Here is a 23349-nt window from a genome sequence, read left to right on the forward strand (position 1 = left end):
TGCCATGGTGCCTATCGTGGCTGCCATCTCCCTGACGTTAAAGCTACCACCTCTTCCGGCCTGATTTTTTTCCCCCGTCTCAAAACATGAACATACAAGGAGTGCTAATTTCACATGCATGCCTGCTTTTAGCTTGAGACGCTTTAGAAAGTCTTCTGTGGAATAGGAATGATGTATAGGAGAGCAGGGAAAATGGTCCAGTGAACGGAAAGAAAAAAGACTACGGATGGAGGTAAAGTGCCCTGTTGAGATTCACTTGTGTGGGTAGTTGTGGCCGAGTGGTTAAGGCGATGGACTAGAAATCCATTGGGGTATCCCCGCGCAGGTTCGAATCCTGCCAACTACGCTGTCCCTTTTGTGAACAGTATTTTCCCATAATTCTTTGAAATACCTACTGGCATAAATGCGGGCTCCAAAAGCAGGACTAATAGGGTCAGCGGCCTGGGAGGGCTCAAACTTTTGCCATTGTGGCCTTCCTCTCTAGAAAAGGACTGCTTCTGTCCAGAGGCTAGACCGCCAGCAGAAATAGAAACGAGCTACGTTGAAAATGGACCATAGCTTTAAGCAAGTAGTCGTGGCCGAGTGGTTAAGGCGATGGACTTGAAATCCATTGGGGTCTCCCCGCGTAGGTTCAAATCCTGCCGACTACGTGCTACTTCACCTTTGGTGATATTTTATACTTCATATTAAATGGCATCTGCACAAGCAGGCCGAATATAGCTATCACTCTCAATAGAGCTAAGGAAGGCGAAACACTGGGCAGGGAATGGGATCAAAAGAGTGGCCGGAGAAGGCATGAGACTACCTGTCTGGCACTCCTGCCACTTGTGCACCCCAGCTGTCGAGAAGACACATGTCGAGTAATAGCCAAGGAGATTGGGAAAGAACTTCAGTTATCATCTCGCCAGTAAGTTCCATCTGAGGTATCAGATGCATGAAGGAAGTAGCCTTATTGGGGCGTCTGACAGTGTCATTATTTTCCTAAAGTGTCATAACTGCATTCTTTTACAACCTCCTTTTTGCTTTTCTCTGGCCAGGAACATGAACTTTATAATAGTGCCTTTGAGTCACGTCAGTATGCAGGTATGGACCGAGTGTATTTTTTGCAGTAGAACGGATAGGCAAAGATGGGAAGGCAGTGGAGCAGAGTGAACTGAGGGAAAGAAAAAGACTGCTGTGAGAGTGAGAACCTCAGCTTAAGTGGCAGCCACCCCTCGTGAGTAGTCGTGGCCGAGTGGTTAAGGCGATGGACTCGAAATCCATTGGGGTGTCCCCGCGCAGGTTCAAATCCTGCCGACTACGTCGGTGCTCTTTCACAATGATGTGTTAGGTTTTTCCTTGGATGCCTCCTTTCCCAGGAATAAGCATGTATTATTCAACAACGTTGAGAGCACAGGTAAAACAAAGACAAGAATGTGAAACAATGCACTGTGCAATGCCAGCATGAAAACTCTCAAGGAGTACGCTGCCCAGGCCTACAGCTTCTCAGACACTGTGTCTGTCTATTTTGGGGAGCTGCAGAGAAGCCTTGCCTGTGCTTTTCGAGCCTGCTGTCTGGGGTGAGTGCCTGGATAAATTGTTGTTGGGAAGGACAAGGCAGCTAGCTCCTCTACAGGGGTCAATTTAGGAGGTTGGTGGGAAGCACAGGAAGGGGCAGGAAGGAAGCTCTCTGCTGTTGCTTCTCGGCCTAGGCAGAGCTGCAGGTGTGGTTAAAAAGGATTGGCGTTTGGCCAGGTCCCAGACCACAGTGCAACCTAGGGCAACAAGAGAGGTGAGGCTACTGAGGCCCTTACCCTGAGCCTTCTGACCCCACCGCCCCTTTGGCCCCGATCGGCCACGATCGGCCAAAACCTCTCTATAAGGGCTAAAGGTGATTATTATATATGCCTGAGTAACTTAGGGTCCCTCGCATAAATGGACTCCTGCTGAAGGAGCTCGCCTTTGCTTTGGGACTGGCCCAACACGGCCTTGCTCTCCTCAACAAACCTGCCACCAGCCAGGAGGCTGAATGGCTTGCAGAAGGACACTCCCAGGTATGCCCAAGCACTTCATTTGCATAGAGACTACCCTCTCTTGGGCCCGCCTCCACTCACCTATTAAGTAATGTGGCTAGAATATCAAGACAGAAAGAGGAGCAGGGCCTGACAGCCTTTCAAAGGCTCAACTGAGGTGCTGGGCTGACGGCTGGGATCACCAAAGCCTGGGATGACTCCAATATGGAAGCAGAAGCCTTAGGGCAAACAAAGGTCAGCAGTTGATGTGCTGTAAAGAAGAAGGGCTGCAGAGGGCCTCAGCAAAGCCTTCGGAATACTTGTGGATTGGCAGGAGTGCCTATATTTGTTTTTTGAGAAGCACCTTGCCAGTGCAAAGGATTGCTGAGGAAGAGGAAGGAGCAGAGCGGAATGACTGGAGCCAGTGAGGTTGCCTGTGAAGACATGAAGGGCTATGTTGAAAGGGGCACCGCTTGCAGAGCCAAGTAGTCGTTACCAAGTGGTTAAGGCGATGGACTAGATATCATTTGGCGTCTCCACGAGTATGTTCAAATCCTGCCGACTACGTCAGATGACATTTTTGGGATTCCTCTTCAGGGCCTCCTGCGTGGGAGAACAAGGGAGCAGCCTCTATGCAAAGCAGTCAGTAAAACAGAATATGAAGCAAAGACCATTAAAGCCACAGAAGAAAGATATGAACCCAGGCCAAATGCATCCTGCTCCCCCTCCCTCACCTGTCAGGCACTAGTCTGCAGAGAAACTGAACACGCCCACTCTCCTCCAAGGAGAATTCAGCTCAGGAAACGCCTAGCCACAGGCCCTAGATTGGACGAGGCACTTCTTTTCATACCTGTAAAGACCAACCCGTCTCTCTGTGGAGTCCATTCATGGCCTCCAAGACAGAAGTTTTGCCATGGTGCCTATCGTGGCTGCCATCTCCCTGACGTTAAAGCTACCACCTCTTCCGGCCTGATTTTTTTCCCCCGTCTCAAAACATGAACATACAAGGAGTGCTAATTTCACATGCATGCCTGCTTTTAGCTTGAGACGCTTTAGAAAGTCTTCTGTGGAATAGGAATGATGTATAGGAGAGCAGGGAAAATGGTCCAGTGAACGGAAAGAAAAAAGACTACGGATGGAGGTAAAGTGCCCTGTTGAGATTCACTTGTGTGGGTAGTTGTGGCCGAGTGGTTAAGGCGATGGACTAGAAATCCATTGGGGTATCCCCGCGCAGGTTCGAATCCTGCCAACTACGCTGTCCCTTTTGTGAACAGTATTTTCCCATAATTCTTTGAAATACCTTCTGGCATAAATGCGGGCTCCAAAAGCAGGACTAATAGGGTCAGCGGCCTGGGAGGGCTCAAACTTTTGCCATTGTGGCCTTCCTCTCTAGAAAAGGACTGCTTCTGTCCAGAGGCTAGACCGCCAGCAGAAATAGAAACGAGCTACGTTGAAAATGGACCATAGCTTTAAGCAAGTAGTCGTGGCTGAGTGGTTAAGGCGATGGACTTGAAATCCATTGGGGTCTCCCCGCGTAGGTTCAAATCCTGCCGACTACGTGCTACTTCACCTTTGGTGATATTTTATACTTCATATTAAATGGCATCTGCACAAGCAGGCCGAATATAGCTATCACTCTCAATAGAGCTAAGGAAGGCGAAACACTGGGCAGGGAATGGGATCAAAAGAGTGGCCGGAGAAGGCATGAGACTACCTGTCTGGCACTCCTGCCACTTGTGCACCCCAGCTGTCGAGAAGACACATGTCGAGTAATAGCCAAGGAGATTGGGAAAGAACTTCAGTTATCATCTCGCCAGTAAGTTCCATCTGAGGTATCAGATGCATGAAGGAAGTAGCCTTATTGGGGCGTCTGACAGTGTCATTATTTTCCTAAAGTGTCATAACTGCATTCTTTTACAACCTCCTTTTTGCTTTTCTCTGGCCAGGAACATGAACTTTATAATAGTGCCTTTGAGTCACGTCAGTATGCAGGTATGGACCGAGTGTATTTTTTGCAGTAGAACGGATAGGCAAAGATGGGAAGGCAGTGGAGCAGAGTGAACTGAGGGAAAGAAAAAGACTGCTGTGAGAGTGAGAACCTCAGCTTAAGTGGCAGCCACCCCTCGTGAGTAGTCGTGGCCGAGTGGTTAAGGCGATGGACTCGAAATCCATTGGGGTGTCCCCGCGCAGGTTCAAATCCTGCCGACTACGTCGGTGCTCTTTCACAATGATGTGTTAGGTTTTTCCTTGGATGCCTCCTTTCCCAGGAATAAGCATGTATTATTCAACAACGTTGAGAGCACAGGTAAAACAAAGACAAGAATGTGAAACAATGCACTGTGCAATGCCAGCATGAAAACTCTCAAGGAGTACGCTGCCCAGGCCTACAGCTTCTCAGACACTGTGTCTGTCTATTTTGGGGAGCTGCAGAGAAGCCTTGCCTGTGCTTTTCGAGCCTGCTGTCTGGGGTGAGTGCCTGGATAAATTGTTTTTGGGAAGGACAAGGCATCTAGCTCCTCTACAGGGGTCAATTTAGGAGGTTGGTGGGAAGCACAGGAAGGGGCAGGAAGGAAGCTCTCTGCTGTTGCTTCTCGGCCTAGGCAGAGCTGCAGGTGTGGTTAAAAAGGATTGGCGTTTGGCCAGGTCCCAGACCACAGTGCAACCTAGGGCAACAAGAGAGGTGAGGCTACTGAGGCCCTTACCCTGAGCCTTCTGACCCCACCGCCCCTTTGGCCCCGATCGGCCAAAACCTCTCTATAAGGGCTAAAGGTGATTATTATATATGCCTGAGTAACTTAGGGTCCCTCGCATAAATGGACTCCTGCTGAAGGAGCTCGCCTTTGCTTTGGGACTGGCCCAACACGGCCTTGCTCTCCTCAACAAACCTGCCACCAGCCAGGAGGCTGAATGGCTTGCAGAAGGACACTCCCAGGTATGCCCAAGCACTTCATTTGCATAGAGACTACCCTCTCTTGGGCCCGCCTCCACTCACCTATTAAGTAATGTGGCTAGAATATCAAGACAGAAAGAGGAGCAGGGCCTGACAGCCTTTCAAAGGCTCAACTGAGGTGCTGGGCTGACGGCTGGGATCACCAAAGCCTGGGATGACTCCAATATGGAAGCAGAAGCCTTAGGGCAAACAAAGGTCAGCAGTTGATGTGCTGTAAAGAAGAAGGGCTGCAGAGGGCCTCAGCAAAGCCTTCGGAATACTTGTGGATTGGCAGGAGTGCCTATATTTGTTTTTTGAGAAGCACCTTGCCAGTGCAAAGGATTGCTGAGGAAGAGGAAGGAGCAGAGCGGAATGACTGGAGCCAGTGAGGTTGCCTGTGAAGACATGAAGGGCTATGTTGAAAGGGGCACCGCTTGCAGAGCCAAGTAGTCGTTACCAAGTGGTTAAGGCGATGGACTAGATATCATTTGGCGTCTCCACGAGTATGTTCAAATCCTGCCCACTACGTCAGATGACATTTTTGGGATTCCTCTTCAGGGCCTCCTGCGTGGGAGAACAAGGGAGCAGCCTCTATGCAAAGCAGTCAGTAAAACAGAATATGAAGCAAAGACCATTAAAGCCACAGAAGAAAGATATGAACCCAGGCCAAATGCATCCTGCTCCCCCTCCCTCACCTGTCAGGCACTAGTCTGCAGAGAAACTGAACACGCCCACTCTCCTCCAAGGAGAATTCAGCTCAGGAAACGCCTAGCCACAGGCCCTAGATTGGACGAGGCACTTCTTTTCATACCTGTAAAGACCAACCCGTCTCTCTGTGGAGTCCATTCATGGCCTCCAAGACAGAAGTTTTGCCATGGTGCCTATCGTGGCTGCCATCTCCCTGACGTTAAAGCTACCACCTCTTCCGGCCTGATTTTTTTCCCCCGTCTCAAAACATGAACATACAAGGAGTGCTAATTTCACATGCATGCCTGCTTTTAGCTTGAGACGCTTTAGAAAGTCTTCTGTGGAATAGGAATGATGTATAGGAGAGCAGGGAAAATGGTCCAGTGAACGGAAAGAAAAAAGACTACGGATGGAGGTAAAGTGCCCTGTTGAGATTCACTTGTGTGGGTAGTTGTGGCCGAGTGGTTAAGGCGATGGACTAGAAATCCATTGGGGTATCCCCGCGCAGGTTCGAATCCTGCCAACTACGCTGTCCCTTTTGTGAACAGTATTTTCCCATAATTCTTTGAAATACCTACTGGCATAAATGCGGGCTCCAAAAGCAGGACTAATAGGGTCAGCGGCCTGGGAGGGCTCAAACTTTTGCCATTGTGGCCTTCCTCTCTAGAAAAGGACTGCTTCTGTCCAGAGGCTAGACCGCCAGCAGAAATAGAAACGAGCTACGTTGAAAATGGACCATAGCTTTAAGCAAGTAGTCGTGGCCGAGTGGTTAAGGCGATGGACTTGAAATCCATTGGGGTCTCCCCGCGTAGGTTCAAATCCTGCCGACTACGTGCTACTTCACCTTTGGTGATATTTTATACTTCATATTAAATGGCATCTGCACAAGCAGGCCGAATATAGCTATCACTCTCAATAGAGCTAAGGAAGGCGAAACACTGGGCAGGGAATGGGATCAAAAGAGTGGCCGGAGAAGGCATGAGACTACCTGTCTGGCACTCCTGCCACTTGTGCACCCCAGCTGTCGAGAAGACACATGTCGAGTAATAGCCAAGGAGATTGGGAAAGAACTTCAGTTATCATCTCGCCAGTAAGTTCCATCTGAGGTATCAGATGCATGAAGGAAGTAGCCTTATTGGGGCGTCTGACAGTGTCATTATTTTCCTAAAGTGTCATAACTGCATTCTTTTACAACCTCCTTTTTGCTTTTCTCTGGCCAGGAACATGAACTTTATAATAGTGCCTTTGAGTCACGTCAGTATGCAGGTATGGACCGAGTGTATTTTTTGCAGTAGAACGGATAGGCAAAGATGGGAAGGCAGTGGAGCAGAGTGAACTGAGGGAAAGAAAAAGACTGCTGTGAGAGTGAGAACCTCAGCTTAAGTGGCAGCCACCCCTCGTGAGTAGTCGTGGCCGAGTGGTTAAGGCGATGGACTCGAAATCCATTGGGGTGTCCCCGCGCAGGTTCAAATCCTGCCGACTACGTCGGTGCTCTTTCACAATGATGTGTTAGGTTTTTCCTTGGATGCCTCCTTTCCCAGGAATAAGCATGTATTATTCAACAACGTTGAGAGCACAGGTAAAACAAAGACAAGAATGTGAAACAATGCACTGTGCAATGCCAGCATGAAAACTCTCAAGGAGTACGCTGCCCAGGCCTACAGCTTCTCAGACACTGTATCTGTCTATTTTGGGGAGCTGCAGAGAAGCCTTGCCTGTGCTTTTCGAGCCTGCTGTCTGGGGTGAGTGCCTGGATAAATTGTTGTTGGGAAGGACAAGGCAGCTAGCTCCTCTACAGGGGTCAATTTAGGAGGTTGGTGGGAAGCACAGGAAGGGGCAGGAAGGAAGCTCTCTGCTGTTGCTTCTCGGCCTAGGCAGAGCTGCAGGTGTGGTTAAAAAGGATTGGCGTTTGGCCAGGTCCCAGACCACAGTGCAACCTAGGGCAACAAGAGAGGTGAGGCTACTGAGGCCCTTACCCTGAGCCTTCTGACCCCACCGCCCCTTTGGCCCCGATCGGCCAAAACCTCTCTATAAGGGCTAAAGGTGATTATTATATATGCCTGAGTAACTTAGGGTCCCTCGCATAAATGGACTCCTGCTGAAGGAGCTCGCCTTTGCTTTGGGACTGGCCCAACACGGCCTTGCTCTCCTCAACAAACCTGCCACCAGCCAGGAGGCTGAATGGCTTGCAGAAGGACACTCCCAGGTATGCCCAAGCACTTCATTTGCATAGAGACTACCCTCTCTTGGGCCCGCCTCCACTCACCTATTAAGTAATGTGGCTAGAATATCAAGACAGAAAGAGGAGCAGGGCCTGACAGCCTTTCAAAGGCTCAACTGAGGTGCTGGGCTGACGGCTGGGATCACCAAAGCCTGGGATGACTCCAATATGGAAGCAGAAGCCTTAGGGCAAACAAAGGTCAGCAGTTGATGTGCTGTAAAGAAGAAGGGCTGCAGAGGGCCTCAGCAAAGCCTTCGGAATATTTGTGGATTGGCAGGAGTGCCTATATTTGTTTTTTGAGAAGCACCTTGCCAGTGCAAAGGATTGCTGAGGAAGAGGAAGGAGCAGAGCGGAATGACTGGAGCCAGTGAGGTTGCCTGTGAAGACATGAAGGGCTATGTTGAAAGGGGCACCGCTTGCAGAGCCAAGTAGTCGTTACCAAGTGGTTAAGGCGATGGACTAGATATCATTTGGCGTCTCCACGAGTATGTTCAAATCCTGCCGACTACGTCAGATGACATTTTTGGGATTCCTCTTCAGGGCCTCCTGCGTGGGAGAACAAGGGAGCAGCCTCTATGCAAAGCAGTCAGTAAAACAGAATATGAAGCAAAGACCATTAAAGCCACAGAAGAAAGATATGAACCCAGGCCAAATGCATCCTGCTCCCCCTCCCTCACCTGTCAGGCACTAGTCTGCAGAGAAACTGAACACGCCCACTCTCCTCCAAGGAGAATTCAGCTCAGGAAACGCCTAGCCACAGGCCCTAGATTGGACGAGGCACTTCTTTTCATACCTGTAAAGACCAACCCGTCTCTCTGTGGAGTCCATTCATGGCCTCCAAGACAGAAGTTTTGCCATGGTGCCTATCGTGGCTGCCATCTCCCTGACGTTAAAGCTACCACCTCTTCCGGCCTGATTTTTTTCCCCCGTCTCAAAACATGAACATACAAGGAGTGCTAATTTCACATGCATGCCTGCTTTTAGCTTGAGACGCTTTAGAAAGTCTTCTGTGGAATAGGAATGATGTATAGGAGAGCAGGGAAAATGGTCCAGTGAACGGAAAGAAAAAAGACTACGGATGGAGGTAAAGTGCCCTGTTGAGATTCACTTGTGTGGGTAGTTGTGGCCGAGTGGTTAAGGCGATGGACTAGAAATCCATTGGGGTATCCCCGCGCAGGTTCGAATCCTGCCAACTACGCTGTCCCTTTTGTGAACAGTATTTTCCCATAATTCTTTGAAATACCTACTGGCATAAATGCGGGCTCCAAAAGCAGGACTTATAGGGTCAGCGGCCTGGGAGGGCTCAAACTTTTGCCATTGTGGCCTTCCTCTCTAGAAAAGGACTGCTTCTGTCCAGAGGCTAGACCGCCAGCAGAAATAGAAACGAGCTACGTTGAAAATGGACCATAGCTTTAAGCAAGTAGTCGTGGCCGAGTGGTTAAGGCGATGGACTTGAAATCCATTGGGGTCTCCCCGCGTAGGTTCAAATCCTGCCGACTACGTGCTACTTCACCTTTGGTGATATTTTATACTTCATATTAAATGGCATCTGCACAAGCAGGCCGAATATAGCTATCACTCTCAATAGAGCTAAGGAAGGCGAAACACTGGGCAGGGAATGGGATCAAAAGAGTGGCCGGAGAAGGCATGAGACTACCTGTCTGGCACTCCTGCCACTTGTGCACCCCAGCTGTCGAAAAGACACATGTCGAGTAATAGCCAAGGAGATTGGGAAAGAACTTCAGTTATCATCTCGCCAGTAAGTTCCATCTGAGGTATCAGATGCATGAAGGAAGTAGCCTTATTGGGGCGTCTGACAGTGTCATTATTTTCCTAAAGTGTCATAACTGCATTCTTTTACAACCTCCTTTTTGCTTTTCTCTGGCCAGGAACATGAACTTTATAATAGTGCCTTTGAGTCACGTCAGTATGCAGGTATGGACCGAGTGTATTTTTTGCAGTAGAACGGATAGGCAAAGATGGGAAGGCAGTGGAGCAGAGTGAACTGAGGGAAAGAAAAAGACTGCTGTGAGAGTGAGAACCTCAGCTTAAGTGGCAGCCACCCCTCGTGAGTAGTCGTGGCCGAGTGGTTAAGGCGATGGACTCGAAATCCATTGGGGTGTCCCCGCGCAGGTTCAAATCCTGCCGACTACGTCGGTGCTCTTTCACAATGATGTGTTAGGTTTTTCCTTGGATGCCTCCTTTCCCAGGAATAAGCATGTATTATTCAACAACGTTGAGAGCACAGGTAAAACAAAGACAAGAATGTGAAACAATGCACTGTGCAATGCCAGCATGAAAACTCTCAAGGAGTACGCTGCCCAGGCCTACAGCTTCTCAGACACTGTATCTGTCTATTTTGGGGAGCTGCAGAGAAGCCTTGCCTGTGCTTTTCGAGCCTGCTGTCTGGGGTGAGTGCCTGGATAAATTGTTGTTGGGAAGGACAAGGCAGCTAGCTCCTCTACAGGGGTCAATTTAGGAGGTTGGTGGGAAGCACAGGAAGGGGCAGGAAGGAAGCTCTCTGCTGTTGCTTCTCGGCCTAGGCAGAGCTGCAGGTGTGGTTAAAAAGGATTGGCGTTTGGCCAGGTCCCAGACCACAGTGCAACCTAGGGCAACAAGAGAGGTGAGGCTACTGAGGCCCTTACCCTGAGCCTTCTGACCCCACCGCCCCTTTGGCCCCGATCGGCCAAAACCTCTCTATAAGGGCTAAAGGTGATTATTATATATGCCTGAGTAACTTAGGGTCCCTCGCATAAATGGACTCCTGCTGAAGGAGCTCGCCTTTGCTTTGGGACTGGCCCAACACGGCCTTGCTCTCCTCAACAAACCTGCCACCAGCCAGGAGGCTGAATGGCTTGCAGAAGGACACTCCCAGGTATGCCCAAGCACTTCATTTGCATAGAGACTACCCTCTCTTGGGCCCGCCTCCACTCACCTATTAAGTAATGTGGCTAGAATATCAAGACAGAAAGAGGAGCAGGGCCTGACAGCCTTTCAAAGGCTCAACTGAGGTGCTGGGCTGACGGCTGGGATCACCAAAGCCTGGGATGACTCCAATATGGAAGCAGAAGCCTTAGGGCAAACAAAGGTCAGCAGTTGATGTGCTGTAAAGAAGAAGGGCTGCAGAGGGCCTCAGCAAAGCCTTCGGAATACTTGTGGATTGGCAGGAGTGCCTATATTTGTTTTTTGAGAAGCACCTTGCCAGTGCAAAGGATTGCTGAGGAAGAGGAAGGAGCAGAGCGGAATGACTGGAGCCAGTGAGGTTGCCTGTGAAGACATGAAGGGCTATGTTGAAAGGGGCACCGCTTGCAGAGCCAAGTAGTCGTTACCAAGTGGTTAAGGCGATGGACTAGATATCATTTGGCGTCTCCACGAGTATGTTCAAATCCTGCCGACTACGTCAGATGACATTTTTGGGATTCCTCTTCAGGGCCTCCTGCGTGGGAGAACAAGGGAGCAGCCTCTATGCAAAGCAGTCAGTAAAACAGAATATGAAGCAAAGACCATTAAAGCCACAGAAGAAAGATATGAACCCAGGCCAAATGCATCCTGCTCCCCCTCCCTCACCTGTCAGGCACTAGTCTGCAGAGAAACTGAACACGCCCACTCTCCTCCAAGGAGAATTCAGCTCAGGAAACGCCTAGCCACAGGCCCTAGATTGGACGAGGCACTTCTTTTCATACCTGTAAAGACCAACCCGTCTCTCTGTGGAGTCCATTCATGGCCTCCAAGACAGAAGTTTTGCCATGGTGCCTATCGTGGCTGCCATCTCCCTGACGTTAAAGCTACCACCTCTTCCGGCCTGATTTTTTTCCCCCGTCTCAAAACATGAACATACAAGGAGTGCTAATTTCACATGCATGCCTGCTTTTAGCTTGAGACGCTTTAGAAAGTCTTCTGTGGAATAGGAATGATGTATAGGAGAGCAGGGAAAATGGTCCAGTGAACGGAAAGAAAAAAGACTACGGATGGAGGTAAAGTGCCCTGTTGAGATTCACTTGTGTGGGTAGTTGTGGCCGAGTGGTTAAGGCGATGGACTAGAAATCCATTGGGGTATCCCCGCGCAGGTTCGAATCCTGCCAACTACGCTGTCCCTTTTGTGAACAGTATTTTCCCATAATTCTTTGAAATACCTACTGGCATAAATGCGGGCTCCAAAAGCAGGACTAATAGGGTCAGCGGCCTGGGAGGGCTCAAACTTTTGCCATTGTGGCCTTCCTCTCTAGAAAAGGACTGCTTCTGTCCAGAGGCTAGACCGCCAGCAGAAATAGAAACGAGCTACGTTGAAAATGGACCATAGCTTTAAGCAAGTAGTCGTGGCCGAGTGGTTAAGGCGATGGACTTGAAATCCATTGGGGTCTCCCCGCGTAGGTTCAAATCCTGCCGACTACGTGCTACTTCACCTTTGGTGATATTTTATACTTCATATTAAATGGCATCTGCACAAGCAGGCCGAATATAGCTATCACTCTCAATAGAGCTAAGGAAGGCGAAACACTGGGCAGGGAATGGGATCAAAAGAGTGGCCGGAGAAGGCATGAGACTACCTGTCTGGCACTCCTGCCACTTGTGCACCCCAGCTGTCGAGAAGACACATGTCGAGTAATAGCCAAGGAGATTGGGAAAGAACTTCAGTTATCATCTCGCCAGTAAGTTCCATCTGAGGTATCAGATGCATGAAGGAAGTAGCCTTATTGGGGCGTCTGACAGTGTCATTATTTTCCTAAAGAGTCATAACTGCATTCTTTTACAACCTCCTTTTTGCTTTTCTCTGGCCAGGAACATGAACTTTATAATAGTGCCTTTGAGTCACGTCAGTATGCAGGTATGGACCGAGTGTATTTTTTGCAGTAGAACGGATAGGCAAAGATGGGAAGGCAGTGGAGCAGAGTGAACTGAGGGAAAGAAAAAGACTGCTGTGAGAGTGAGAACCTCAGCTTAAGTGGCAGCCACCCCTCGTGAGTAGTCGTGGCCGAGTGGTTAAGGCGATGGACTCGAAATCCATTGGGGTGTCCCCGCGCAGGTTCAAATCCTGCCGACTACGTCGGTGCTCTTTCACAATGATGTGTTAGGTTTTTCCTTGGATGCCTCCTTTCCCAGGAATAAGCATGTATTATTCAACAACGTTGAGAGCACAGGTAAAACAAAGACAAGAATGTGAAACAATGCACTGTGCAATGCCAGCATGAAAACTCTCAAGGAGTACGCTGCCCAGGCCTACAGCTTCTCAGACACTGTATCTGTCTATTTTGGGGAGCTGCAGAGAAGCCTTGCCTGTGCTTTTCGAGCCTGCTGTCTGGGGTGAGTGCCTGGATAAATTGTTGTTGGGAAGGACAAGGCAGCTAGCTCCTCTACAGGGGTCAATTTAGGAGGTTGGTGGGAAGCACAGGAAGGGGCAGGAAGGAAGCTCTCTGCTGTTGCTTCTCGGCCTAGGCAGAGCTGCAGGTGTGGTTAAAAAGGATTGGCGTTTGGCCAGGTCCCAGACCACAGTGCAACCTAGGGCAACAAGAGAGGTGAGGCTACTGAGGCCCTTACCCTGAGCCTTCTGACCCCACCGCCCCTTTGGCCCCGATCGGCCAAAACCTCTCTATAAGGGCTAAAGGTGATTATTATATATGCCTGAGTAACTTAGGGTCCCTCGCATAAATGGACTCCTGCTGAAGGAGCTCGCCTTTGCTTTGGGACTGGCCCAACACGGCCTTGCTCTCCTCAACAAACCTGCCACCAGCCAGGAGGCTGAATGGCTTGCAGAAGGACACTCCCAGGTATGCCCAAGCACTTCATTTGCATAGAGACTACCCTCTCTTGGGCCCGCCTCCACTCACCTATTAAGTAATGTGGCTAGAATATCAAGACAGAAAGAGGAGCAGGGCCTGACAGCCTTTCAAAGGCTCAACTGAGGTGCTGGGCTGACGGCTGGGATCACCAAAGCCTGGGATGACTCCAATATGGAAGCAGAAGCCTTAGGGCAAACAAAGGTCAGCAGTTGATGTGCTGTAAAGAAGAAGGGCTGCAGAGGGCCTCAGCAAAGCCTTCGGAATACTTGTGGATTGGCAGGAGTGCCTATATTTGTTTTTTGAGAAGCACCTTGCCAGTGCAAAGGATTGCTGAGGAAGAGGAAGGAGCAGAGCGGAATGACTGGAGCCAGTGAGGTTGCCTGTGAAGACATGAAGGGCTATGTTGAAAGGGGCACCGCTTGCAGAGCCAAGTAGTCGTTACCAAGTGGTTAAGGCGATGGACTAGATATCATTTGGCGTCTCCACGAGTATGTTCAAATCCTGCCCACTACGTCAGATGACATTTTTGGGATTCCTCTTCAGGGCCTCCTGCGTGGGAGAACAAGGGAGCAGCCTCTATGCAAAGCAGTCAGTAAAACAGAATATGAAGCAAAGACCATTAAAGCCACAGAAGAAAGATATGAACCCAGGCCAAATGCATCCTGCTCCCCCTCCCTCACCTGTCAGGCACTAGTCTGCAGAGAAACTGAACACGCCCACTCTCCTCCAAGGAGAATTCAGCTCAGGAAACGCCTAGCCACAGGCCCTAGATTGGACGAGGCACTTCTTTTCATACCTGTAAAGACCAACCCGTCTCTCTGTGGAGTCCATTCATGGCCTCCAAGACAGAAGTTTTGCCATGGTGCCTATCGTGGCTGCCATCTCCCTGACGTTAAAGCTACCACCTCTTCCGGCCTGATTTTTTTCCCCCGTCTCAAAACATGAACATACAAGGAGTGCTAATTTCACATGCATGCCTGCTTTTAGCTTGAGACGCTTTAGAAAGTCTTCTGTGGAATAGGAATGATGTATAGGAGAGCAGGGAAAATGGTCCAGTGAACGGAAAGAAAAAAGACTACGGATGGAGGTAAAGTGCCCTGTTGAGATTCACTTGTGTGGGTAGTTGTGGCCGAGTGGTTAAGGCGATGGACTAGAAATCCATTGGGGTATCCCCGCGCAGGTTCGAATCCTGCCAACTACGCTGTCCCTTTTGTGAACAGTATTTTCCCATAATTCTTTGAAATACCTACTGGCATAAATGCGGGCTCCAAAAGCAGGACTAATAGGGTCAGCGGCCTGGGAGGGCTCAAACTTTTGCCATTGTGGCCTTCCTCTCTAGAAAAGGACTGCTTCTGTCCAGAGGCTAGACCGCCAGCAGAAATAGAAACGAGCTACGTTGAAAATGGACCATAGCTTTAAGCAAGTAGTCGTGGCCGAGTGGTTAAGGCGATGGACTTGAAATCCATTGGGGTCTCCCCGCGTAGGTTCAAATCCTGCCGACTACGTGCTACTTCACCTTTGGTGATATTTTATACTTCATATTAAATGGCATCTGCACAAGCAGGCCGAATATAGCTATCACTCTCAATAGAGCTAAGGAAGGCGAAACACTGGGCAGGGAATGGGATCAAAAGAGTGGCCGGAGAAGGCATGAGACTACCTGTCTGGCACTCCTGCCACTTGTGCACCCCAGCTGTCGAGAAGACACATGTCGAGTAATAGCCAAGGAGATTGGGAAAGAACTTCAGTTATCATCTCGCCAGTAAGTTCCATCTGAGGTATCAGATGCATGAAGGAAGTAGCCTTATTGGGGCGTCTGACAGTGTCATTATTTTCCTAAAGTGTCATAACTGCATTCTTTTACAACCTCCTTTTTGCTTTTCTCTGGCCAGGAACATGAACTTTATAATAGTGCCTTTGAGTCACGTCAGTATGCAGGTATGGACCGAGTGTATTTTTTGCAGTAGAACGGATAGGCAAAGATGGGAAGGCAGTGGAGCAGAGTGAACTGAGGGAAAGAAAAAGACTGCTGTGAGAGTGAGAACCTCAGCTTAAGTGGCAGCCACCCCTCGTGAGTAGTCGTGGCCGAGTGGTTAAGGCGATGGACTCGAAATCCATTGGGGTGTCCCCGCGCAGGTTCAAATCCTGCCGACTACGTCGGTGCTCTTTCACAATGATGTGTTAGGTTTTTCCTTGGATGCCTCCTTTCCCAGGAATAAGCATGTATTATTCAACAACGTTGAGAGCACAGGTAAAACAAAGACAAGAATGTGAAACAATGCACTGTGCAATGCCAGCATGAAAACTCTCAAGGAGTACGCTGCCCAGGCCTACAGCTTCTCAGACACTGTATCTGTCTATTTTGGGGAGCTGCAGAGAAGCCTTGCCTGTGCTTTTCGAGCCTGCTGTCTGGGGTGAGTGCCTGGATAAATTGTTGTTGGGAAGGACAAGGCAGCTAGCTCCTCTACAGGGGTCAATTTAGGAGGTTGGTGGGAAGCACAGGAAGGGGCAGGAAGGAAGCTCTCTGCTGTTGCTTCTCGGCCTAGGCAGAGCTGCAGGTGTGGTTAAAAAGGATTGGCGTTTGGCCAGGTCCCAGACCACAGTGCAACCTAGGGCAACAAGAGAGGTGAGGCTACTGAGGCCCTTACCCTGAGCCTTCTGACCCCACCGCCCCTTTGGCCCCGATCGGCCAAAACCTCTCTATAAGGGCTAAAGGTGATTATTATATATGCCTGAGTAACTTAGGGTCCCTCGCATAAATGGACTCCTGCTGAAGGAGCTCGCCTTTGCTTTGGGACTGGCCCAACACGGCCTTGCTCTCCTCAACAAACCTGCCACCAGCCAGGAGGCTGAATGGCTTGCAGAAGGACACTCCCAGGTATGCCCAAGCACTTCATTTGCATAGAGACTACCCTCTCTTGGGCCCGCCTCCACTCACCTATTAAGTAATGTGGCTAGAATATCAAGACAGAAAGAGGAGCAGGGCCTGACAGCCTTTCAAAGGCTCAACTGAGGTGCTGGGCTGACGGCTGGGATCACCAAAGCCTGGGATGACTCCAATATGGAAGCAGAAGCCTTAGGGCAAACAAAGGTCAGCAGTTGATGTGCTGTAAAGAAGAAGGGCTGCAGAGGGCCTCAGCAAAGCCTTCGGAATACTTGTGGATTGGCAGGAGTGCCTATATTTGTTTTTTGAGAAGCACCTTGCCAGTGCAAAGGATTGCTGAGGAAGAGGAAGGAGCAGAGCGGAATGACTGGAGCCAGTGAGGTTGCCTGTGAAGACATGAAGGGCTATGTTGAAAGGGGCACCGCTTGCAGAGCCAAGTAGTCGTTACCAAGTGGTTAAGGCGATGGACTAGATATCATTTGGCGTCTCCACGAGTATGTTCAAATCCTGCCGACTACGTCAGATGACATTTTTGGGATTCCTCTTCAGGGCCTCCTGCGTGGGAGAACAAGGGAGCAGCCTCTATGCAAAGCAGTCAGTAAAACAGAATATGAAGCAAAGACCATTAAAGCCACAGAAGAAAGATATGAACCCAGGCCAAATGCATCCTGCTCCCCCTCCCTCACCTGTCAGGCACTAGTCTGCAGAGAAACTGAACACGCCCACTCTCCTCCAAGGAGAATTCAGCTCAGGAAACGCCTAGCCACAGGCCCTAGATTGGACGAGGCACTTCTTTTCATACCTGTAAAGACCAACCCGTCTCTCTGTGGAGTCCATTCATGGCCTCCAAGACAGAAGTTTTGCCATGGTGCCTATCGTGGCTGCCATCTCCCTGACGTTAAAGCTACCACCTCTTCCGGCCTGATTTTTTTCCCCCGTCTCAAAACATGAACATACAAGGAGTGCTAATTTCACATGCATGCCTGCTTTTAGCTTGAGACGCTTTAGAAAGTCTTCTGTGGAATAGGAATGATGTATAGGAGAGCAGGGAAAATGGTCCAGTGAACGGAAAGAAAAAAGACTACGGATGGAGGTAAAGTGCCCTGTTGAGATTCACTTGTGTGGGTAGTTGTGGCCGAGTGGTTAAGGCGATGGACTAGAAATCCATTGGGGTATCCCCGCGCAGGTTCGAATCCTGCCAACTACGCTGTCCCTTTTGTGAACAGTATTTTCCCATAATTCTTTGAAATACCTTCTGGCATAAATGCGGGCTCCAAAAGCAGGACTAATAGGGTCAGCGGCCTGGGAGGGCTCAAACTTTTGCCATTGTGGCCTTCCTCTCTAGAAAAGGACTGCTTCTGTCCAGAGGCTAGACCGCCAGCAGAAATAGAAACGAGCTACGTTGAAAATGGACCATAGCTTTAAGCAAGTAGTCGTGGCCGAGTGGTTAAGGCGATGGACTTGAAATCCATTGGGGTCTCCCCGCGTAGGTTCAAATCCTGCCGACTACGTGCTACTTCACCTTTGGTGATATTTTATACTTCATATTAAATGGCATCTGCACAAGCAGGCCGAATATAGCTATCACTCTCAATAGAGCTAAGGAAGGCGAAACACTGGGCAGGGAATGGGATCAAAAGAGTGGCCGGAGAAGGCATGAGACTACCTGTCTGGCACTCCTGCCACTTGTGCACCCCAGCTGTCGAGAAGACACATGTCGAGTAATAGCCAAGGAGATTGGGAAAGAACTTCAGTTATCATCTCGCCAGTAAGTTCCATCTGAGGTATCAGATGCATGAAGGAAGTAGCCTTATTGGGGCGTCTGACAGTGTCATTATTTTCCTAAAGTGTCATAACTGCATTCTTTTACAACCTCCTTTTTGCTTTTCTCTGGCCAGGAACATGAACTTTATAATAGTGCCTTTGAGTCACGTCAGTATGCAGGTATGGACCGAGTGTATTTTTTGCAGTAGAACGGATAGGCAAAGATGGGAAGGCAGTGGAGCAGAGTGAACTGAGGGAAAGAAAAAGACTGCTGTGAGAGTGAGAACCTCAGCTTAAGTGGCAGCCACCCCTCGTGAGTAGTCGTGGCCGAGTGGTTAAGGCGATGGACTCGAAATCCATTGGGGTGTCCCCGCGCAGGTTCAAATCCTGCCGACTACGTCGGTGCTCTTTCACAATGATGTGTTAGGTTTTTCCTTGGATGCCTCCTTTCCCAGGAATAAGCATGTATTATTCAACAACGTTGAGAGCACAGGTAAAACAAAGACAAGAATGTGAAACAATGCACTGTGCAATGCCAGCATGAAAACTCTCAAGGAGTACGCTGCCCAGGCCTACAGCTTCTCAGACACTGTATCTGTCTATTTTGGGGAGCTGCAGAGAAGCCTTGCCTGTGCTTTTCGAGCCTGCTGTCTGGGGTGAGTGCCTGGATAAATTGTTGTTGGGAAGGACAAGGCAGCTAGCTCCTCTACAGGGGTCAATTTAGGAGGTTGGTGGGAAGCACAGGAAGGGGCAGGAAGGAAGCTCTCTGCTGTTGCTTCTCGGCCTAGGCAGAGCTGCAGGTGTGGTTAAAAAGGATTGGCGTTTGGCCAGGTCCCAGACCACAGTGCAACCTAGGGCAACAAGAGAGGTGAGGCTACTGAGGCCCTTACCCTGAGCCTTCTGACCCCACCGCCCCTTTGGCCCCGATCGGCCAAAACCTCTCTATAAGGGCTAAAGGTGATTATTATATATGCCTGAGTAACTTAGGGTCCCTCGCATAAATGGACTCCTGCTGAAGGAGCTCGCCTTTGCTTTGGGACTGGCCCAACACGGCCTTGCTCTCCTCAACAAACCTGCCACCAGCCAGGAGGCTGAATGGCTTGCAGAAGGACACTCCCAGGTATGCCCAAGCACTTCATTTGCATAGAGACTACCCTCTCTTGGGCCCGCCTCCACTCACCTATTAAGTAATGTGGCTAGAATATCAAGACAGAAAGAGGAGCAGGGCCTGACAGCCTTTCAAAGGCTCAACTGAGGTGCTGGGCTGACGGCTGGGATCACCAAAGCCTGGGATGACTCCAATATGGAAGCAGAAGCCTTAGGGCAAACAAAGGTCAGCAGTTGATGTGCTGTAAAGAAGAAGGGCTGCAGAGGGCCTCAGCAAAGCCTTCGGAATACTTGTGGATTGGCAGGAGTGCCTATATTTGTTTTTTGAGAAGCACCTTGCCAGTGCAAAGGATTGCTGAGGAAGAGGAAGGAGCAGAGCGGAATGACTGGAGCCAGTGAGGTTGCCTGTGAAGACATGAAGGGCTATGTTGAAAGGGGCACCGCTTGCAGAGCCAAGTAGTCGTTACCAAGTGGTTAAGGCGATGGACTAGATATCATTTGGCGTCTCCACGAGTATGTTCAAATCCTGCCGACTACGTCAGATGACATTTTTGGGATTCCTCTTCAGGGCCTCCTGCGTGGGAGAACAAGGGAGCAGCCTCTATGCAAAGCAGTCAGTAAAACAGAATATGAAGCAAAGACCATTAAAGCCACAGAAGAAAGATATGAACCCAGGCCAAATGCATCCTGCTCCCCCTCCCTCACCTGTCAGGCACTAGTCTGCAGAGAAACTGAACACGCCCACTCTCCTCCAAGGAGAATTCAGCTCAGGAAACGCCTAGCCACAGGCCCTAGATTGGACGAGGCACTTCTTTTCATACCTGTAAAGACCAACCCGTCTCTCTGTGGAGTCCATTCATGGCCTCCAAGACAGAAGTTTTGCCATGGTGCCTATCGTGGCTGCCATCTCCCTGACGTTAAAGCTACCACCTCTTCCGGCCTGATTTTTTTCCCCCGTCTCAAAACATGAACATACAAGGAGTGCTAATTTCACATGCATGCCTGCTTTTAGCTTGAGACGCTTTAGAAAGTCTTCTGTGGAATAGGAATGATGTATAGGAGAGCAGGGAAAATGGTCCAGTGAACGGAAAGAAAAAAGACTACGGATGGAGGTAAAGTGCCCTGTTGAGATTCACTTGTGTGGGTAGTTGTGGCCGAGTGGTTAAGGCGATGGACTAGAAATCCATTGGGGTATCCCCGCGCAGGTTCGAATCCTGCCAACTACGCTGTCCCTTTTGAGAACAGTATTTTCCCATAATTCTTTGAAATACCTACTGGCATAAATGCGGGCTCCAAAAGCAGGACTAATAGGGTCAGCGGCCTGGGAGGGCTCAAACTTTTGCCATTGTGGCCTTCCTCTCTAGAAAAGGACTGCTTCTGTCCAGAGGCTAGACCGCCAGCAGAAATAGAAACGAGCTACGTTGAAAATGGACCATAGCTTTAAGCAAGTAGTCGTGGCCGAGTGGTTAAGGCGATGGACTTGAAATCCATTGGGGTCTCCCCGCGTAGGTTCAAATCCTGCCGACTACGTGCTACTTCACCTTTGGTGATATTTTATACTTCATATTAAATGGCATCTGCACAAGCAGGCCGAATATAGCTATCACTCTCAATAGAGCTAAGGAAGGCGAAACACTGGGCAGGGAATGGGATCAAAAGAGTGGCCGGAGAAGGCATGAGACTACCTGTCTGGCACTCCTGCCACTTGTGCACCCCAGCTGTCGAGAAGACACATGTCGAGTAATAGCCAAGGAGATTGGGAAAGAACTTCAGTTATCATCTCGCCAGTAAGTTCCATCTGAGGTATCAGATGCATGAAGGAAGTAGCCTTATTGGGGCGTCTGACAGTGTCATTATTTTCCTAAAGTGTCATAACTGCATTCTTTTACAACCTCCTTTTTGCTTTTCTCTGGCCAGGAACATGAACTTTATAATAGTGCCTTTGAGTCACGTCAGTATGCAGGTATGGACCGAGTGTATTTTTTGCAGTAGAACGGATAGGCAAAGATGGGAAGGCAGTGGAGCAGAGTGAACTGAGGGAAAGAAAAAGACTGCTGTGAGAGTGAGAACCTCAGCTTAAGTGGCAGCCACCCCTCGTGAGTAGTCGTGGCCGAGTGGTTAAGGCGATGGACTCGAAATCCATTGGGGTGTCCCCGCGCAGGTTCAAATCCTGCCGACTACGTCGGTGCTCTTTCACAATGATGTGTTAGGTTTTTCCTTGGATGCCTCCTTTCCCAGGAATAAGCATGTATTATTCAACAACGTTGAGAGCACAGGTAAAACAAAGACAAGAATGTGAAACAATGCACTGTGCAATGCCAGCATGAAAACTCTCAAGGAGTACGCTGCCCAGGCCTACAGCTTCTCAGACACTGTATCTGTCTATTTTGGGGAGCTGCAGAGAAGCCTTGCCTGTGCTTTTCGAGCCTGCTGTCTGGGGTGAGTGCCTGGATAAATTGTTGTTGGGAAGGACAAGGCAGCTAGCTCCTCTACAGGGGTCAATTTAGGAGGTTGGTGGGAAGCACAGGAAGGGGCAGGAAGGAAGCTCTCTGCTGTTGCTTCTCGGCCTAGGCAGAGCTGCAGGTGTGGTTAAAAAGGATTGGCGTTTGGCCAGGTCCCAGACCACAGTGCAACCTAGGGCAACAAGAGAGGTGAGGCTACTGAGGCCCTTACCCTGAGCCTTCTGACCCCACCGCCCCTTTGGCCCCGATCGGCCAAAACCTCTCTATAAGGGCTAAAGGTGATTATTATATATGCCTGAGTAACTTAGGGTCCCTCGCATAAATGGACTCCTGCTGAAGGAGCTCGCCTTTGCTTTGGGACTGGCCCAACACGGCCTTGCTCTCCTCAACAAACCTGCCACCAGCCAGGAGGCTGAATGGCTTGCAGAAGGACACTCCCAGGTATGCCCAAGCACTTCATTTGCATAGAGACTACCCTCTCTTGGGCCCGCCTCCACTCACCTATTAAGTAATGTGGCTAGAATATCAAGACAGAAAGAGGAGCAGGGCCTGACAGCCTTTCAAAGGCTCAACTGAGGTGCTGGGCTGACGGCTGGGATCACCAAAGCCTGGGATGACTCCAATATGGAAGCAGAAGCCTTAGGGCAAACAAAGGTCAGCAGTTGATGTGCTGTAAAGAAGAAGGGCTGCAGAGGGCCTCAGCAAAGCCTTCGGAATACTTGTGGATTGGCAGGAGTGCCTATATTTGTTTTTTGAGAAGCACCTTGCCAGTGCAAAGGATTGCTGAGGAAGAGGAAGGAGCAGAGCGGAATGACTGGAGCCAGTGAGGTTGCCTGTGAAGACATGAAGGGCTATGTTGAAAGGGGCACCGCTTGCAGAGCCAAGTAGTCGTTACCAAGTGGTTAAGGCGATGGACTAGATATCATTTGGCGTCTCCACGAGTATGTTCAAATCCTGCCGACTACGTCAGATGACATTTTTGGGATTCCTCTTCAGGGCCTCCTGCGTGGGAGAACAAGGGAGCAGCCTCTATGCAAAGCAGTCAGTAAAACAGAATATGAAGCAAAGACCATTAAAGCCACAGAAGAAAGATATGAACCCAGGCCAAATGCATCCTGCTCCCCCTCCCTCACCTGTCAGGCACTAGTCTGCAGAGAAACTGAACACGCCCACTCTCCTCCAAGGAGAATTCAGCTCAGGAAACGCCTAGCCACAGGCCCTAGATTGGACGAGGCACTTCTTTTCATACCTGTAAAGACCAACCCGTCTCTCTGTGGAGTCCATTCATGGCCTCCAAGACAGAAGTTTTGCCATGGTGCCTATCGTGGCTGCCATCTCCCTGACGTTAAAGCTACCACCTCTTCCGGCCTGATTTTTTTCCCCCGTCTCAAAACATGAACATACAAGGAGTGCTAATTTCACATGCATGCCTGCTTTTAGCTTGAGACGCTTTAGAAAGTCTTCTGTGGAATAGGAATGATGTATAGGAGAGCAGGGAAAATGGTCCAGTGAACGGAAAGAAAAAAG

General features: G+C 49.7%; 24 non-coding genes across 24 annotated transcripts; all 24 read left to right on the forward strand.

Annotated features, from left to right (window-relative positions):
• Positions 1 to 264: 264 nt before the first annotated feature.
• On the forward strand, positions 265 to 346 carry TRNAS-AGA (transfer RNA serine (anticodon AGA)). The gene has a single exon. It is a non-coding gene; the product is annotated as a tRNA-Ser (tRNA).
• Positions 347 to 568: 222 nt separating this feature from the next.
• Positions 569 to 650, forward strand: TRNAS-UGA (transfer RNA serine (anticodon UGA)). The gene has a single exon. It is a non-coding gene; the product is annotated as a tRNA-Ser (tRNA).
• Positions 651 to 1220: 570 nt separating this feature from the next.
• Positions 1221 to 1302, forward strand: TRNAS-CGA (transfer RNA serine (anticodon CGA)). Its single transcript has one exon. It is a non-coding gene; the product is annotated as a tRNA-Ser (tRNA).
• A 1862-nt stretch (positions 1303 to 3164) lies between these two features.
• On the forward strand, positions 3165 to 3246 carry TRNAS-AGA (transfer RNA serine (anticodon AGA)). The gene has a single exon. It is a non-coding gene; the product is annotated as a tRNA-Ser (tRNA).
• A 222-nt stretch (positions 3247 to 3468) lies between these two features.
• On the forward strand, positions 3469 to 3550 carry TRNAS-UGA (transfer RNA serine (anticodon UGA)). Its single transcript has one exon. It is a non-coding gene; the product is annotated as a tRNA-Ser (tRNA).
• A 570-nt stretch (positions 3551 to 4120) lies between these two features.
• On the forward strand, positions 4121 to 4202 carry TRNAS-CGA (transfer RNA serine (anticodon CGA)). Its single transcript has one exon. It is a non-coding gene; the product is annotated as a tRNA-Ser (tRNA).
• Positions 4203 to 6054: 1852 nt separating this feature from the next.
• On the forward strand, positions 6055 to 6136 carry TRNAS-AGA (transfer RNA serine (anticodon AGA)). The gene has a single exon. It is a non-coding gene; the product is annotated as a tRNA-Ser (tRNA).
• Positions 6137 to 6358: 222 nt separating this feature from the next.
• TRNAS-UGA (transfer RNA serine (anticodon UGA)) lies at positions 6359 to 6440 on the forward strand. The gene has a single exon. It is a non-coding gene; the product is annotated as a tRNA-Ser (tRNA).
• Positions 6441 to 7010: 570 nt separating this feature from the next.
• On the forward strand, positions 7011 to 7092 carry TRNAS-CGA (transfer RNA serine (anticodon CGA)). The gene has a single exon. It is a non-coding gene; the product is annotated as a tRNA-Ser (tRNA).
• A 1852-nt stretch (positions 7093 to 8944) lies between these two features.
• TRNAS-AGA (transfer RNA serine (anticodon AGA)) lies at positions 8945 to 9026 on the forward strand. The gene has a single exon. It is a non-coding gene; the product is annotated as a tRNA-Ser (tRNA).
• Positions 9027 to 9248: 222 nt separating this feature from the next.
• On the forward strand, positions 9249 to 9330 carry TRNAS-UGA (transfer RNA serine (anticodon UGA)). The gene has a single exon. It is a non-coding gene; the product is annotated as a tRNA-Ser (tRNA).
• Positions 9331 to 9900: 570 nt separating this feature from the next.
• Positions 9901 to 9982, forward strand: TRNAS-CGA (transfer RNA serine (anticodon CGA)). The gene has a single exon. It is a non-coding gene; the product is annotated as a tRNA-Ser (tRNA).
• A 1852-nt stretch (positions 9983 to 11834) lies between these two features.
• TRNAS-AGA (transfer RNA serine (anticodon AGA)) lies at positions 11835 to 11916 on the forward strand. Its single transcript has one exon. It is a non-coding gene; the product is annotated as a tRNA-Ser (tRNA).
• Positions 11917 to 12138: 222 nt separating this feature from the next.
• TRNAS-UGA (transfer RNA serine (anticodon UGA)) lies at positions 12139 to 12220 on the forward strand. The gene has a single exon. It is a non-coding gene; the product is annotated as a tRNA-Ser (tRNA).
• Positions 12221 to 12790: 570 nt separating this feature from the next.
• Positions 12791 to 12872, forward strand: TRNAS-CGA (transfer RNA serine (anticodon CGA)). The gene has a single exon. It is a non-coding gene; the product is annotated as a tRNA-Ser (tRNA).
• A 1852-nt stretch (positions 12873 to 14724) lies between these two features.
• TRNAS-AGA (transfer RNA serine (anticodon AGA)) lies at positions 14725 to 14806 on the forward strand. The gene has a single exon. It is a non-coding gene; the product is annotated as a tRNA-Ser (tRNA).
• Positions 14807 to 15028: 222 nt separating this feature from the next.
• TRNAS-UGA (transfer RNA serine (anticodon UGA)) lies at positions 15029 to 15110 on the forward strand. Its single transcript has one exon. It is a non-coding gene; the product is annotated as a tRNA-Ser (tRNA).
• A 570-nt stretch (positions 15111 to 15680) lies between these two features.
• On the forward strand, positions 15681 to 15762 carry TRNAS-CGA (transfer RNA serine (anticodon CGA)). The gene has a single exon. It is a non-coding gene; the product is annotated as a tRNA-Ser (tRNA).
• A 1852-nt stretch (positions 15763 to 17614) lies between these two features.
• TRNAS-AGA (transfer RNA serine (anticodon AGA)) lies at positions 17615 to 17696 on the forward strand. Its single transcript has one exon. It is a non-coding gene; the product is annotated as a tRNA-Ser (tRNA).
• Positions 17697 to 17918: 222 nt separating this feature from the next.
• On the forward strand, positions 17919 to 18000 carry TRNAS-UGA (transfer RNA serine (anticodon UGA)). Its single transcript has one exon. It is a non-coding gene; the product is annotated as a tRNA-Ser (tRNA).
• A 570-nt stretch (positions 18001 to 18570) lies between these two features.
• On the forward strand, positions 18571 to 18652 carry TRNAS-CGA (transfer RNA serine (anticodon CGA)). Its single transcript has one exon. It is a non-coding gene; the product is annotated as a tRNA-Ser (tRNA).
• Positions 18653 to 20504: 1852 nt separating this feature from the next.
• On the forward strand, positions 20505 to 20586 carry TRNAS-AGA (transfer RNA serine (anticodon AGA)). Its single transcript has one exon. It is a non-coding gene; the product is annotated as a tRNA-Ser (tRNA).
• Positions 20587 to 20808: 222 nt separating this feature from the next.
• TRNAS-UGA (transfer RNA serine (anticodon UGA)) lies at positions 20809 to 20890 on the forward strand. Its single transcript has one exon. It is a non-coding gene; the product is annotated as a tRNA-Ser (tRNA).
• Positions 20891 to 21460: 570 nt separating this feature from the next.
• TRNAS-CGA (transfer RNA serine (anticodon CGA)) lies at positions 21461 to 21542 on the forward strand. The gene has a single exon. It is a non-coding gene; the product is annotated as a tRNA-Ser (tRNA).
• Positions 21543 to 23349: the final 1807 nt, after the last annotated feature.

The sequence above is a fragment of the Pleurodeles waltl genome, unplaced genomic scaffold (genome assembly GCF_031143425.1).
Source record: "Pleurodeles waltl isolate 20211129_DDA unplaced genomic scaffold, aPleWal1.hap1.20221129 scaffold_320, whole genome shotgun sequence".
NCBI lineage: Eukaryota > Metazoa > Chordata > Amphibia > Caudata > Salamandridae > Pleurodeles > Pleurodeles waltl.